Source organism: Hibiscus syriacus, unplaced genomic scaffold (genome assembly GCF_006381635.1).
Source record: "Hibiscus syriacus cultivar Baekdansim isolate YM2019G1 unplaced genomic scaffold, ASM638163v2 tig00111213_pilon, whole genome shotgun sequence".
Classification (NCBI taxonomy): Eukaryota; Viridiplantae; Streptophyta; class Magnoliopsida; order Malvales; family Malvaceae; genus Hibiscus; species Hibiscus syriacus.
In genome coordinates this window covers 6200061-6212590 of record NW_024063022.1, presented here as the reverse complement: position 1 = coordinate 6212590, position 12530 = coordinate 6200061, and the positions used below count along the sequence as shown (strand labels likewise).

At 34.2% G+C, this 12530-nt stretch overlaps 1 non-coding gene and 1 pseudogene across 1 annotated transcript; both read left to right on the top strand.

Moving 5' to 3' along the window:
- Positions 1-656: 656 nt before the first annotated feature.
- Positions 657-4394, top strand: LOC120156040 (annotated as a pseudogene).
- A 2814-nt stretch (positions 4395-7208) lies between these two features.
- TRNAK-CUU lies at positions 7209-7281 on the top strand. Its single transcript has one exon. It is a non-coding gene; the product is annotated as a tRNA-Lys (tRNA).
- The last annotated feature ends 5249 nt before the right edge of the window (positions 7282-12530 follow it).

The window sequence follows — 12530 nt, the reverse complement described above, 5'->3', positions numbered from 1 at the left end:
TAAATCTAAACACAACCATCAATCATCAAACATTCATCATTCTTATAACATATATAAGATCAATCATTAAGTTTACTTTAACATATAAGTCATCTTTGGATGTAACTTATATATTAATTAAATAAAGTTCATAACCTACTTCAATTGTTATTAACCATGAGTAAGATCAACTTTGGGTAATCGTATAACTACATGCCAATAACTATAAATGTTTATTATTCTTAAATGTCATGATGCTACATCAGATAAACATTTATATACATAATATAAATAATTTAATGAATTTTGACTGGGTCGTTTTGATGACCAACACACTCACTAAAATATTAAAGATTTAAATCATGATCTAAAATTGTTTGATGTGATCCCACACTTGCCACGACAACATCAGTAACTCTACTCGCTACGACAACGTCATTCACCATCAAATCAAGATCATATTATTGTTCCTTATCAACTAACAATCAATCTAACATCAATATCATAATCAATTATAAATTTGCAACTTCAATTAATCTTAAATAAGAAAATACCTAAAATTCTTATGATACCTTTAATAAGAAAAAATACCAAAATTTCTTATGAAACCTAATTTGGTGATTTGATTCCTATCAAACCCAACTCTGATACAAAATGTTAAAATCAATTAATCTTGCATGCGAAAACAATTAACACATAAAGATCTTGATATGGTAATTAAATTAACCAAATCAAGCTCGTGTCATAATTATCAAGGATTATAGTAAAAGAAATGAAAACTTACATGATGATTCTATTATGATAGTTGGATATCCCAAAAGCAAGAAATAATAAATGTTATTCAATTCTAATACTGTATAATTCTCAATTTGCCTTGTCATGATATCAATACTTGTTTGATTCTTGATGAAAGAATCATAACCTCAAAAAAAGAGAGATTATTCTTGTTTTCTTTTAAAAAAGAAGAAGAAAGAGCCTTAAGAAAACTGCCTACTATGTAAGAATTTAAAAAATTGATTTCATTATATTATTTAAATGACAAAATAATCGAGATACCAAAATAACTAAAATATCTCTCTTACTTATCAATTACACATAACATCACTCAAATTTATATTTTTCGCCGTATAAAATAGAGTGATTCATGCTCTTATACGAATCAATATTAAAAATCAAAATTTCTTACTTACACTACTTTTAAAAAAAAAAAAAAACCAAAATTTCCCATTGTTCTACAAGAACAACCAGCTTAAATTTCCCAGCTTCCATGGCCTCCCTTTCCAAAATTACCCATTTCTTTTAACTGAATTCCCTCATCTGGGTGTTTTTTATTTTCCTCCAAGACCAAAATTTCCCTTCAATTTTGGAATTTTTCGAAACAAAATTGTTTCTCTTTTGTGTTTGAATGATCATGGACTCACAGGTGATTCCAAGGGGCAATTGCTGAGTCAACTAGATGAGTCAGTGAAGGATATATCCGGTTTATCAGAGTATAGAAATTCGAGTAAAAAAATGCATGGTTCGTAGAATCAAGTTGTTGTGCCCTTTGTTTGAAGAATTAAGAGACGGAAACGAGAAGTCGGTGATGAAAATTGAAGAGATTAAACGGTTTGAGGTACTTAAAATTGCTTTGGATTCCACTAAAGAGCTTCTTCAATCGATTAACGAAGGAAGCAAATTGTACCAAGTAACCTTTTTTTCCTTTTTCCTTGTTGATGCCCTGTTTGGCTGTTGAGAAAGTGATAGGAAAGAGAAGGGAAAATTTTGGGTCTGTTTTTGGAGCCACGTGATGTTGGTTGAACAGGGAAAAAGTCAGAACTTTCTGTTTGGTTGCTCAGAAAATTTAGTGTTGGTGGAAAACTAAAATGAAAAGAGAAAAAGCTGGTTTTCTGAATCAAAATTCTTCTTAAGTTAGTTTTATAGGTTATGAATTATCATCTCTAATGGAACATTAAATCTTTCTACAAATTATTTTTTCCTTTGAACACCCGGGTTTGAGCAGCTACGTCCGCAAGGCAAGTAAACTAAGAAAATTCCAAACAAATACTACTTTGTATTCACCCGTGATTATTCGTGTGTGTATATATATATATCGAGTTTCTCTCAAATTGTGTGTTATTGGCATTGATGCTTTGTCTAGGTTCTATTGATGAATCAGGTCCTGGGGTGTGATTTTTATCTTTTCCACGAAACATTGAAAAGCTGGTTGATTTTTCCATGAGTTTTTGCCTCATGTGTTTATGGAGCTATAGATTTTAATTGACTATCGATCTCGGGAATTTGCTTTCGAGGTCATCAATGGAAGTGCCATATTGTTCATACGAACCTAATGAGCATCTCTTTGTTAGGAGCCATGTATGATAGTAATCTGTTTAGGCCCTGCAAAAGGACCAGATAGCGTATAAGTTCCAGCAAATGAAGGAAGCCATTGAAGCTGCTTCGAATGAGATTCCGTATGATAAACTTGATATGTGGAGGAAGTCCAGGAACAGGTACTTTTCCGTGAAAATTTTTCTGAAAATAGAACTGTTCCTTTGAGTCTTTTTTTTTTTTGAATTGTTCCATGCACGTTTAGGACAATTGAAACTATAGTTCGACTAAAGAAAACCGCTAGAATCGATGCCGATAAATAAATTCCCAAGTGCTTGCAACTTCTTTGACCTGTTCTTGCTATTTCTCTTTCGTATCAGATTGAACTTGTTCATGCACGATTCAGACGAGCAAAAGGAAGGCCGGACTCACCTGATTTGCAACTGGAACGTGATTTAGCGGTAGCACAGAAAGAGAAAGATCCTGACCCTGCAATTCTCAAAAGACTTTCAGATAAGTTGCAGCTGAGGACAATCAATGATCTAACGAAAGAGCGGTTGCTTTCCTCGAACTGTTTATTGCAAGTCGTGGAGATCCGGGGGAGCGCTTTGAGGAGATGGCATCACTGCTCAAGAAGCTTAACGATTATGTTCTGACCGAAAACCCTGAAGCTGACACCTCTGAGGGTGAGAAAGGCTTAATGAAACACAGGTCACCTGTTATCCTGGATGATTTCCGGTGCCCAATTCTCTTGAATTGATGAAAGACCCTGTAATTGTCTCCACCGGACAGGTGGTTGGATGCCGGGCACAAGACATGTCCGAAAACACAGCAGACACTATTGCACACTGCCCTTACGCCAAACTACGTTTTAAAAAGTCTCATAGCTTTGTGGTGCGAGAGCAATGGCATCGAGCTTCCTAAAACCAAGGTGCTTGTAGAAGCAGAGAACCGGGAAGCAGTGCCTCAGACTGCGATCGTACTGTCATCATCGCTTTATTGGAAAAACTGGCAAATGGAAATTCAGAACAGCAAAGAGCAGCTGCTGGTGAACTACGGTTATTAGCAAAAAGAAATGCGGATAATAGGGTGTGTATTGCTGAGGCAGGAGCCGTACCACTTCTTGTCGAGTTATTGTCCTCCACGGATCCTCGTACCCAGGAGCATGCCGTGACAGCTCTCCTCAACCTTTCCATTAATGACAGCAACAAGGGAACTATCGTTAATGCAGGAGCTATACCCCATATAGTCGATGTGTTGAAAAATGGCAGCATGGAGGCTAGAGAAAATGCTGCGGTTACCCTTTTCAGTTTATCTGTTATAGATGAGAACAAGGTAGCTATTGGTGCCGCCGGTGCTATTCCCGCCAGGGCTGTTCGGGCTGGTATTGTGCCACCATTGATGAGACTACTGAAGGACACCGGAGGTGGGATGGTGGACGAAGCATTGGCGATTCTCGCCATCCTTGCAAGCCATCAAGAAGGGAAGGTCGCCATTGGTCAGGCTGAATCGATTCGTGTTTTATTGGAAGTCATACGGATTGGTTCTCCACGTAACCGGGAGAATGCTGCCGCCATACTGTGGTCATTCTGCACCGGTAATTTAGAGCAGTTAAAAATAGCCAAGGAATTCGGTGCAGAGTAGGCACTAAAGGGGCCTGTCCGAAAGCTGCACCGACAGAGCGAAGAGAAAAGCCGGAAGTATCTTGGAACTCCTCCAACGACTCGAAGTTCAGGAAGACCGAGTTTCTTTGAGTTCTTTGTGATATCCATGCTATAAGATTGAATTTCAAACGACTTCTACACTACGGATATACGAGGAAGGACATATCCAAGATCGACAGAATACCCGAAAGAGTAGCGAACTTTGAGCTCGTCTTTCCATGGGGAGGATTTGCTCTTCTGCAACTCATCACCGTTTCCCGGAATCTCCGCGTACTTAAACGGAAAGGCCATCAGCAGCTGTTAATTATATAATTATGGATTTTGATAGAAGTTTAGAGTTTGTGGTGTATGTAAACTTTTTCCCATTGCAGCATGAAGCTCAGTTACTGTCATGTTCGTTGTGTATAATGTGATTATTTACTGTAAGAGCAGCAGTTATTTTACTTGAATTGCTTGAGATGTGATACTGAGTCTGCAATTTTTTAAGACCCTCAACCATATGACATTGTCTTTTAATACCCTCGATTATTAAAAGTTACAAAATAGTCCTCCGATTATAGGATGTTGCTTTGTTGAGTCCATCGACTATTAAAAGTTATAACATGATAACCAGACTATTCATTATGTTCCAAACTTGTCTTTTCTCTTTAAAAATTAACGACATTCTAAGTTTGATGTTAATCTATTGTCTAAGATATGATATTCATTTGAGATTCTCATATTAGATTTTATCATATTCCAAACAACAAATTAACATCCAATTCAGATTTTCGTCATTTTTTTCAACGGAAAAGGACGAATTCGAAACATAATAAATATTCGGGTGATCATTTTGTAACTTTAGTAGTTGGGATTCAACAAAACACGTCATATAATTAGAGGATCATTTTGTAACTTTTGATAGTCAGAAGATTCAACAAAGTAATATCATATAGTCGGGGATCATTTGAATACTTTACCCTCTATATTTTATAATGTATATAACACACATTTTAATTAAATAATCATTTGTTAATTTAATTTAAGGTACTCACTTGTATTTTAATTTGAGATTGTCTATTATATATATTTATTTAGATGTTTCATGAACTAAAATTTAAATTATTCTATTCTATTTTAATTTTGTACATTTGTATCTGTAAATAGTGCATATTTCATTTAATTTTATACAACAATTAGGGATGGGCATGAAACCCGAACCTGACGGGTCCCAACTCGATCCGATCCTATCGGGTCGAGTTTTTTTAATTCGGGTTCGGGTCAGGTCGGATTTAGGGTGAAAAATAATCGACCCGACCTGAAAAAATATATAATTTTATCTTATATATTTAGGAATAATTAGAATAATACCCTTCTATATATTATTTTTTCAATTAAGTCACTATTTTTATTGAATAAAAATAATATTTTTATTATTATTTCGAGTTGGGTCGGGTTGAATTTTTAAATTGTATATCGGATCAAGTTCAGGACGGGTGAAATCTTGTTTTGGTCGGGTCGGATCTCGGGTGGAGGATTTCTTGTCCTCGGATCGGGTCGGGATGGACCAAAAATCCGACCCATGCCCATCCCTACGGACAACATGTATATTATTATTTGTATTTCAATGCAAGAATAAGTAAGGTCTTTCAAACTCTGTATGATTTTCTCATTTTTAAAATTGCACATTCGTTCTAATTTTATTTTCACCAAATTTAAATCACATATTACATAATCATTATAAAATACTTATATAATTTTAATTTCTCTTTTCGAAAATAAATTTTCTCTTTTCTTAATTTAGTCCTTTAATTTTACATGATCTTCCTCCTTTTCAAAATATAATTTCTCTTTTTTTAATTTAGTATCTCAATTTTGTATGATTTTCTTGTTTCTTCGATTCCTCCTTCGTTTTAAGATTATTTTTTACTAAATTTGAACCACATGTTCCTCTACCACTATAGAATACCTATGTAACTTCAATACCTATTTTTAACAACAAATTTATTCTTTTTTTTCAATTTAATCCCTTAATTTTGTATTTTGATTTTTGGGCAGTATCTTTTTTAATAAATTTTTTATTTTGATCAACTATATGACTCCTTTATGCTTCCATAAGTACTTTGTCCTCAAAATCACTTCCTTTTTAGAAAATAACATTATATATGTATGTATAACCTATATAATTAGAAAATGTTTTAAACTAGAATCAAATTATATCATAATATTATAAATAATTACAATTAAATTTAAAGAGAAACTTGAACCAACTTGAATTGAATAAAAAAATTTCAAATAAAGTTTAAATCATAAAATAAGATTCATAAACTCGATTAACTCACCGAATAATCACGGATATATACAAAAAATTGTTATTTACTCATATGAACCTTCTTCATGGGATCGTCAGTCACAAAGGTTGGGTTATCATCACTGTTGATTCATTCTTATGTTGGCTAAGTCTCATTTACTAATAAAAATTTGTAACAATTCAAACTAATTGTTATTTAGAATATGATTCGACATCTAATAATGAAACTTATGAACAAAGCCAAAGGTTCAAGGCATTGCACATTTTTGAAATATATACAGATTTAAACATTATACTATCAGCTAGAAAGCTGAAAAACCTTGAAAAAACAGCAAATCATGCAAATAAGAGCTTTTCATGCTACTGCGAGCCACATGCAACAACAGCAAATGTAGGGTAAAAAGAAAGTTGCTTAAACATGGAACATTGACCCTTGGAAGAAGTTATATAGGTTCTTGATGAGAGCTTGTCCTTCAGATTCAACTTTATTCTTTGGATTCTCAGTGATCAAGAAGCAAACACTCAAATCATATATCTGTTGGGACCTACCAGCCAACCTCCAATAACAATGTGAACAGATTCTTGCTACTCTCTAGGGTTGTGTTCATGGAACAAGCAATAACATACCAGTCATTCAGCATGAGTGAAGATCTCTTGTTTAGTAAAGACTGTAGACTGATAATAAACATTTAAAAGCGTATCAATGTAGGGAACGGTTGTAGCATAGTGGTAAGAATTTCAAGAAACAGGTCTAGAAGGTCTATTAATCTTGACCCCTCATCCGCTGACAGCTTGGCCGAGTGGTCTAAGGCGCCAGATTTAGGCTCTGGTCCGAAAGGGCGTGGTTTCAAATCCCATTGTTGTCAACCATTTTAACTAATCAATTCTTTAGTCTAGAATTACACATTTTATGCCTGTTCTGAATGAATAAGTCTGTAAAGGTATAACCTGATTTCAAAAGCAAAGCCCGTCTAGCTCAGTCGGTAGAGCGCAAGGCTCTTAACCTTGTGGTCGTGGGTTCGAGCCCCACGGTGGGCGTTTTCTTTTATTTGCAAAACTATTCAAATGGGCACAGCAGCTGGAATGAAACGATGTGTTCAAAAAGTGAAATGCAGTTGTTCTGCATTTTTCTGCATGAGTGAAGAGAGTATAAGTGTTATAAAAAAAAGGTTCTCTGCAAATTATATATATTCATGTTCACTATGACAAATATAGAAAGGTGAAGCAAATTTTTAACCACACAAAACTAATCAAATTTTAATCAATTCGAATTAATGAGTCTATTTTTGAGTTTGAATCGAGTTCATATTTTATCGTTTTTAAAGAACGAAAATCAAATTTCAAAACTACGGCATTTTGATCTTCAGTTAAGTAGTTTAATCAATTTGCAATGCAGTCTCTGATTTTCTTATTTCTCCATTTCCTTCTTCACTTAAAGTATGTTTTAACCAAATTGGAATCAAACGCTCTTAAACCACTATAGAATAACAATGTAGCGTTTATTCTTATTTTTGAAAATAATTCTCTTTTTGCAATTTAATGTAACCCTAGACCCGCCCCAGACATTACGACCGAATCTAGGCGGTCACATGTCATATTAAAAAATCTTTTTATGTTTAAAACGTAGTTCAAATCCATTTCAATAATTAAAATACTTATGACAGTCTATTACGGAAATATCCATCAAGTAAAATTCATACTATAGACATATAAAAATACTAACGTCGAAAACTCAGATAAAACATACTCGAAACAAAATACCGATAATACAAATACATAAAGACAATAGTAAAATCCGTGTCACCAAAATATAACAGAAAAGGCATATAGGAATGTACTGTGGTACAAAAAGGAGAAACGATTGATTCTTCTGATGCCAATTCTGCTAGTCTACTGTCTGTTAATATCTAAAAGGTTAAAAAAATTAAAAAGTAAGCTAAAAAGCCTAATGTGCTCCTTATAATATATAGAAAGAAATAAAAATAAAATACTTGAGTAAAAATAAATTTTTATAAAACATGTTTTAAAAACATGAGCACAACCTACATCTGAACATCAAAATGTATAGGTTCCTCCGAACCATACATCCACCTGTATACCCAGTAAGGACTTTATACTTGTAGCTTAAGGACATGCGGTAAGGACTTACCATGTACATAAAGAAGACGAGCATGTGGTAAGGTCTTACAAGTAATAGACTAGGCTTGAAATACTTCCTCCAACAATACCCTCATGACAGTAATAATATGCATGTATTTTAAGTGAAAGTAATAGTTTAATATCAAAGCATGAAAATAATCCATGATCTAAAAACATATTCAGAAAATACGATATCCAGATATCATGTCAAAACATATATTAAATCGTTAATCAAATCAACGGTATATTTTAAATCAGAAATCATGTCATTTAAAATATTCAACATCATCAAAAGTTCAGAGCAATTCAGATAAATCAGTCAAAACAATAATGTAACACAATCAGGAACACACCTGAATGGATTGGAGAAGTCTAATAGGGTAGACTACTGTTGAATTTGTATATCCCAATCGACGACCGTGCTAGATCATACGAATAAGAAGAAATTATATCACTATCCTAAAAATAATAAATTATAAACTTTATTTAAACAATTTATGAAAACCTATGAGTAACTCTCAAAGTACGTGAATCGTGCGAATCTACTGGATGAGAAGCGTCATATCTAATCGATCCTTGATAAGGGGAAACATTAGTACTTTCCTAAAAATATATCTCAAATCAATTATAATTTCAATACCTAATAAACGTGTATAAACACTAAAATACTAACACACTTTTGGGTTAATGGGCTTATTTTGGGGTTTTCAGGTTAGAATTCGGTGAAACAAACCATAAAATCAGACTCATAACATCAAAAATGTCAAGAGGGAGGTTTTTAAAAGAATTCAAAGTCGGCCAATGATAAAAGACGACAGTCAATGGTCAACGATCAATGGCTCGGCTCGGCTCGGTTCGACGCGATTCGACTCGACTTGGCTCGGTTGGACCGGTTCGATTGGGCCCATTTTGGCTTGGACCGGACGGGTTTAAGGCAGGATACGAGTTGGTAGGCAGGTCGGATTAACCTGTTTCCCAAAATCATCTCCCCTGGGCAATGGAGTAACCCCATGCAAAGGGGCAGTGCGTGAGGGCGCATACGACAACGTGGGGTCCCGTGCTGTGGCATGAATGGTCGAAAAATTATGAAAAATTTATAAAACTAATAAAATGAGATTTTGAGTCACTTACTAAGCTCGGTTCACGACAGATAACTAAATTTTACAACATTAAAAACTCATTTTCCATCACTTCTCACACGTCGGTGACTACCATAATTTTGAGACCACCGATCGACTCAGAACAATACCAGTATTTCAATAGTATGGGCGATGTACTAAACAGAACTACGATCAACGTTGAAAAGATGTTTCAAAGTTTTCTTGGAGGAGAGATAAAAGTGGAAAGGTGTGGAAAGAGAGAATGAAGTTTGCTAATTTTGGGAAGTCTCCGGAAATGTGGGGGCTTTTTAAATTCTCCTTACCCAAAGAAATAGTGAAATTCAACTCTAAGTCCTCGAGTCTTTCCTAAATTACGAATTTGTATCAAGATTTATTTAAAAATTGATTTAATCCATAAAATGAATTAAAAAAAATTAACCCCGAAAATTAGGGTGTGACTTTAGTTTCTCAATTTTAAATATTTTTCTCATTTCTTCGATCCATCATTTGTTTTAATTCTATTTTGACCAAATTTTAACCACATGCCCCTCTATCGCTATAGAATACCTATGTCACTTCAATTCCTATTTTTAACAAAAAATTTACTCATTTTTCAAATTAGTTCTTAAAATTTGTATTTTTCAAGGCTTAATATAAAAAAGTGCTTAACCTATACATCTTTTCCCTTTTAAGTTCTTATTTTTTCGATCAACGTAGGCATCAAACATTTTCAACGTTTCCATTTCAGGTGTCCGGTCTATCACAGCCGTTAAAAAACTTGTTTAAAATAAGTCAACCAATGTTTGACATGTGACCTAAATTTTTATTTCCTTTATTTTGTTTTAAAAAATCCCAACTTTTCCTATTTTCAAAAAATATCCTAAAATTATAAAATTTTAAAATATCCATTAAATTTTTTCGTTGACCATCATCACCAACGACGCCCACCCACTCACCCACCGATTGTGATGAATGTGTGTCTTGTGATTTAGGGATTCAAGGTTTGGATTCAAAGATTTAGGTTTATGAAATTTAGGGATTGTGAATACGGGTGACGACCGACGACGAGTGGGTAAGCGATTGATAGGGGAACTACGGGGGACGACCAAATAGTGGGGTTGATACTTTGGGATTTAGGATTTTTAGACTTTTTCGATATTTTAGAGAAATATTGGGGGTTTTAAAAAATAAATAATTTTTTTTACAATATTTTAAAAAATAGAAGTGCGCCATTTCACATTTTAGAGTGGTTGACGATATTTTTTTAACAGCTGTGACGGACCAAACACATAAAATGGTAACGTCAAAAACGTTAGTTACCCATATTGATAAAAAAAATTTAGACACCTAAGTGAGAAAAGAAGTATATTTTGAGAAATTTTTTACATTAAGCCTTTATTCAATTTGAATTTTTTTGCATTATTATTTTTATAAATTCTTTCTTATCATCAATTCATTAGTTCCTTTACTAACTTCAATCAATACTTTGTCCTTAAAATCGCTTCTTTAGAAAATCATATTATAAATATAATTTATAATTTTAGTTGGCATTTGATTTATATGAACAAATAATATGAATCAATGTGTTATTAAATAATTATAATTAAATTTAAAGAGAAACTCATATATTTTTAGAAACTCATTAGAGAAAGTCGGTTAAATTTGAATCATTATGTTATTATATAATTATAATTAAATTTAAAGAGAAACTCATACAACCTGACTGGAAAATATTTAGATAAAATTTGAATCATAAAATAAGACTTGTCAACTCGAATGACTTGAAATTTTTTAACTTGACATGTCTCATTCGAATACTCAAACTTACTAGTGTCTACTTTGTATATAGAGCATATTACTTAATCATAAAAAATTCTTATTTTCTATTACTTTTTTATCATCTTTAAATATCTTGTAATATTCAACTAATAGAAATTCATAAAGATTCAAACTAATTACTGATTAGAATACGAATCAATATCTAATAATAATGAAACTTATGTGTAACACCCTAATTTAGGGGCTAAAATTAAGAAATTATAAAGTGGTGGATTTAATTTGGTATTTTAAAAGAAACAGGGGATTAAATTGTAAATTTTTAAAGTTGGCAGACCGTTTTATGAAGTACAGGAAGTTCAGTGATTAAACTCTTGATTTAGCCAATTTCCTATAGGAGAGAATTATAAACTCTCCCCGTGCGCAGAAACATAAAATTTTCTAGTTTTTCCTCTCCAACGACCCAACTTCCAACTCCGATCTACTCGCCGTCCGACCTCCAAACGACGATCCGAAACCACCATCATGTTCGTTGTCAAACGAGGAACAAAACCCCTCAAACCTTTCGTCATGAATCATCGCCGTTCGTCGTGAATTTCAGTCGGAAGTATCATCGGTGATAACACGGTTTTAGTTGGTTTTTCATCGATTCACGACGATCGGATCATCCGTTTACAACACCTCCCACACCATCGTGTTCGTTGCATCGTTACGAGTTTTCCGGTGTCATCCTTGGTCTCCGACGACGGCGGCGCGTGAGGAGGTGAAGCGGTCAAAGTTTCCGATTTGTTGAAATCGAGCTCTCCGCCGTTCAAAATTGTGAACTGAGCTTTGTAAGTATCTCGAAATCGCTCAAAATAATTTTTAGAAATTTTTCCGGGATTTTAGCACTGTTCACGCGCCCCCACGCGCCGCCACAGCGCGTGGGGAAGGAAAAAGTGACCGGTTTGACCGGTTTTGGAACTGTTTTGACCAGTTTGACCGGTCACAACCGACCCGACCCGTTTACCCGACCCGTTAACCCGACCCGACCCGTTGACTCGACCCGTTGACCTGTTGACTGTTGACACGTTGACGGCGTTGACCACTATTGACCAAAACTTTGACTGGCTTTGACCGAGCATTAAACGACCTTTGTTTTTGACCGAGTATACTTATCCTGACATTTTTTGACGTTCCAAATCTGATTCCTCAGTCCGTTTCTCGAAATTCGGACCCGAAGGCCTCAAAATTTGCAGTCAAACCCGTTGACTTTGATTTTGACCGAAAATT